The sequence below is a fragment of the Mus musculus genome, chromosome 10 (genome assembly GCF_000001635.26).
Source record: "Mus musculus strain C57BL/6J chromosome 10, GRCm38.p6 C57BL/6J".
NCBI classification, from domain to species: Eukaryota; Metazoa; Chordata; class Mammalia; order Rodentia; family Muridae; genus Mus; species Mus musculus.
In genome coordinates this window covers 47,750,743-47,755,700 of record NC_000076.6, presented here as the reverse complement: position 1 = coordinate 47,755,700, position 4,958 = coordinate 47,750,743, and the positions used below count along the sequence as shown (strand labels likewise).

Here is a 4,958-nt window from a genome sequence, read left to right as displayed (position 1 = left end):
CCCCAGAGCTCTGGTCTATGTGCTTTCTTGCTGTTGCTTTATTAAATCTTGCTTTCAACATTTTGAGTTTGGTCTCGGTGTCTTCTTGGGTCCGCTGCTGTCCCGAGGCTTGAGTGAGGGTCTCCCTGAGGGGGTCTTTCATTTGGGGGCTCGGTCCGGGATCAGCGCGACCACCCAGAGACCCTAGACCCACTTTAAGGTAAGATTCTTTGACCTGTCTTGGTCTGGTGTCTGTGTTCTGTTTCTAAGTTTGGTGTGATCGCAGTTTCGGTTTTGCGGACGCTCAGTGAGACCGCGCTCCGAGAGGGAACGCGGGGTGGATAAGGATAGACGTGTCCAGGTGTCCACCGTCCGTTCGCCCTGGGAGACGTCCCAGGAGGAACAGGGGAGGACCAGGGACACCTGGTGGACCCCTTTGGAGGCCAAGAGACCATCTGGGGTTGCGAGATCGTGGGTTCGAGTCCCACCTCGTGCCCTGTTGCGAGATCGTGGGTTCGAGTCCCACCTCGTGTTTGGTTGCGAGATCGTGGGTTCGAGTCCCACCTCGTGTTTTGTTGCGAGATCGTGGGTTCGAGTCCCACCTCGCGCCTTGTTGCGAGACCGTGGGTTCGAGTCCCACCTTGTGTTTTGTTACGGGATCTTGGGTTCGAGTCCCACCCCGTGCAGAGGGTCTCAATCGGCCAGCCTTGGAAAAGCCATCTGATTCTTTGAGTTGCTTGTGGTCGACGCGAAGTCGCCGCTGCTTTTGGTTTCTTTTTTGTCTTAGTCTCGTGTTCGCTCTTGTTGTGTCTACTATTATTCTGGAAATGGGACAATCTGTGTCCACTCCCCTTTCTCTAACTCTGGAGCATTGGAAGGAGGTGCAGGTCAGAGCCCACAACCAGTCGGGGGAGGTCAGAAAGGGTCCGTGGCAGACCTTTTGCGCCTCCAAGTGGCCGACGTTTGGAGTGGGCTGGCCACCAGAAGGTGCTTTTGACTTGTCACTAATCGCCGCCGTCAGGCGAATTGTTTTTCAGGAGGAAGGGGGTCACCCTGATCAGATCCCCTACATTGTGACCTGGCAGAATCTCGTCCAATTCCCACCTCCATGGGTCAAGCCTTGGACCCCAAATTCTTTGAAACTGACGGTCGTGGTTGCCCAGTCTGATGCAGCCGGAAAGTCCGGCCCGTCAGCACCCCCCAAGATCTATCCAGAGATTGACGACCTCCTCTGGATGGACTCCCAACCTCCCCCTTACCCCCTGCCCCAGCAGCCACCTGCAGCCGCCCCACCACAGGAACCAATAGCGAGAGGGGCTCAGGGACCGGCGGGGGAGACTCGGAGCCGCCGAGGCCGAAGCCCCGGGGAGGAAGGGGGGCCGGATTCAACAGTTGCCTTGCCACTTAGAGCATATGTGGGAGGGCCAGCGCCAGGACCTAATGATCTCATTCTTTTACAATACTGGCCTTTTACCTCGTCTGATTTATATAATTGGAAAACTAACCACCCTCCCTTCTCAGAGAACCCCTCTGGCCTTACTGGGCTCCTTGAGTCACTTATGTTCTCCCATCAACCCACTTGGGATGATTGTCAGCAGCTTTTGCAGGTTCTTTTTACCACAGAAGAAAGAGAAAGAATCCTGATGGAGGCGAGAAAAAATGTTCTGGGAGCGGACGGCACACCCACTGCCCTCCCTAACCTCGTGGACGAGGCTTTCCCCTTGAACCGCCCCAACTGGGACTACAACACCGCGGAAGGTAGGGGACGCCTCCTTGTCTATCGCCGGACTCTAGTGGCAGGTCTCAGAGGAGCCGCTAGACGGCCCACCAATTTGGCTAAGGTAAGAGAGGTCTTGCAGGGGCAGACTGAACCACCCTCAGTCTTCCTTGAGCATCTCATGGAGGCATATAGGAGGTACACCCCTTTTGACCCTTCGTCAGAGGGGCAGAGAGCCGCCATAGCCATGGCCTTCATTGGTCAGTCCGCTCCCGACATTAAGAAAAAGCTGCAAAGGCTGGAGGGGCTCCAAGATCATACACTCCAAGATTTAGTAAAAGAAGCAGAGAAAGTCTATCATAAGAGGGAAACAGAAGAAGCGAGGCAGGAGAGAGAAAAGAAAGAAATGGAGGAAAGGGAAAATAGACGGGATCGCTGTCAGGAAAGAAATTTGAATAAAATTTTGGCCGCAGTTGTAAATGATAGACAGTCAGGAAAAGGTAAAACAGGGCTCCTGGGCAACAGGGCAGTGAAACCGCCAGGTGGCAGAAAGATACCACTGGAAAAAGACCAATGCGCCTATTGCAAAGAGAAAGGACACTGGGCTAGAGATTGCCCTAAAAACCGGGAGCGATCCAAGGTCCTGACCCTAGAAGATGATTAGGGAAGTCGGGGCTCAGACCCCCTCCCTGAGCCTAGGGTAACTTTGTCCGTGGAGGGGAATCCCGTCAACTTCCTGATAGACACCGGAGCAGAGCATTCAGTACTCACTAGCCCCCTAGGCAAGCTAGGCTCTAAAAAGACCATGGTGATTGGAGCCACTGGTAGTAAATTTTACCCCTGGATGACCGAACGAGCCCTACAGATAAACAAGAACATTGTGACCCACTCCTTCCTGGTGATACCTGAGTGTCCTGCTCCCCACTTGGGGCGCGATCTGCTAACCAAACTAAAGGCTCAAGTCCAATTTACTTCAGAAGGCCCACAAGTAAGCTGGGGAAAAGCCTCCGTTGCCTGCCTTGTCCTCAACACAGAGGAAGAGTATCGGTTGCATGAAGAGCAACCCAAAAATGCAGTCTCTTCAGGCTGGCTAACTGCATTCCCCAATGTCTGGGCAGAACAAGCAGGAATGGGGTTGGCTAAACAAGTGCCTCCGGTTGTGGTAGAACTTAAAGCTGATGCCACCCCCATCTCGGTAAGACAATACCCCATGAGCAAGGAAGCTAGGGAGGGCATCCGGCCTCATATCCAGAGGTTGCTAGACCAAGGAGTTTTAGTGGCCTGTCAGTCCCCCTGGAATACACCACTTCTGCCGGTTCGAAAACCAGGGACCAATGACTATCGCCCAGTGCAAGACCTCCGGGAGGTTAACAAAACGGTCCTGGACATTCACCCCACAGTCCCGAACCCGTACAATTTATTAAGCTCTCTCCCACCTGAGAGAACATGGTATACAGTCCTGGACTTAAAAGATGCCTTCTTTTGCCTGCGTTTGCACCCTAAGAGTCAGCTCCTGTTTGCCTTTGAATGGAGGGACCCAGAGGGCGGACAGACTGGTCAACTAACCTGGACTAGGCTACCACAGGGGTTCAAAAATTCCCCCACCCTGTTTGGCGAGGCCCTCCATCAGGATCTCACGCCTTTTCGCGCTCGAAACCCTCAGCTTACCCTACTACAGTATGTGGATGATCTCTTGGTCGTGGCGGCCTCGAAGGAGCTGTGTCACCAGGGAACTGAGAGGCTCCTCACAGAACTGAGTGACTTGGGGTATCGAGTTTCGGCTAAAAAGGCACAAATTTGTCAAACTGAGGTAACCTACCTGGGGTATACCCTCTGAGGGGGTAAAAGATGGCTCACAGAAGCCCGGAAGAAGACTGTTATGATGATCCCATCGCCAACCACCCCACGGCAGGTACGTGAGTTTCTGGGGACTGCTGGCTTTTGTAGACTCTGGATTCCAGGCTTTGCAACCCTAGCGGCACCTCTATATCCTTTGGCTAAGGAAGGGGTTCCTTTTGAGTGGAAAGAAGAGCACCAAAGAGCTTTTGAGGCTATCAAGTCGTCTCTAATGACTGCCCCCGCGCTAGCATTACTAGACTTGACTAAGCCTTTCGTCCTATATGTGGACGAGAGAGCGGGTGTAGCCAGGGGAGTGTTGACACAAGCACTGGGACCCTGGAAGAGACCTGTAGCCTATTTGTCAAAAAATTTAGATCCTGTTGCTAGTGGATGGCCCACATGTCTAAAAGCTATTGCGGCAGTAGCCCTGCTGATCAAAGATACTGACAAATTGACAATGGGACAACAGGTGACTGTTGTAGCCCCTCATGCCTTGGAAAGTATCGTGTGGCAGCCACCTGACAGATGGATGACAAATGTCCGAATGACACACTATCAGAGCCTGCTGCTAAATGAGCGTGTAACCTTTGCGCCCCCTGCCATCCTCAACCCAGCTACCCTTCTCCCTCTAACAAATGATTCTGTCCCAGTACATCAATGTATGGACATCCTCGCTGAAGAAACTGGGACCAGAAGTGACCTGACTGACCAACCCTGGCCTGGAGCTCCCAGTTGGTATACGGACGGCAGCAGTTTCCTGATAGAGGGGAAGCGAAAGGCTGGAGCTGCGGTGGTGGACGGGAAAAAGGTAATTTGGGCAAGTGCTTTGCCTGAAGGAACATTGGCACAAAAGGCTGAACTTATAGTGCTTATACAAGCCCTCCGAGAGGCTAAAGGTAAGATCGTTAACATCTATACTGACAGCCGCTATGCTTTTGCTACCACACACATCCATGGGGCCATCTACAGGCAGCGAGGGCTATTGACTTCGGCTGGTAAAGACATTAAAAACAAAGAAGAAATTCTGGCCCTGTTGGAAGCCATACATGCACCTAAGAAGGTAGCCATCATCCACTGCCCCGGCCACCAAAGAGGAGAAGACTTGGTGGCCAAGGGCAACCGAATGGCAGACTCAGTGGCAAAACAAGTTGCTCAAGGGGCCATGATCTTAACTGAAAAAGGTGATCCGCCCAAAAGCCCTGAGGATGAGAGGTATAACATAAAAGAGCTATTGTGGACCAGTGATCCCCTCCCATACTTTTTTGAAGGGAAAATAGAATTGACTCCCGAAGAAGGAATAAAATTTGTGAAAGGACTAAACCAATTCACTCACCTGGGAGTTGCAAAAATGATAAGACTAATTAAAAATTCCCTATACCAAGTCCCCAACCTGAAGTCAGTGGCTCAAAAGATTATAGACTCC

General features: G+C 52.2%; 1 pseudogene; it reads left to right on the top strand.

The window, feature by feature from the left end:
* The first annotated feature begins 806 nt into the window (after positions 1-806).
* Gm46198 lies at positions 807-3,368 on the top strand (annotated as a pseudogene).
* Positions 3,369-4,958: the final 1,590 nt, after the last annotated feature.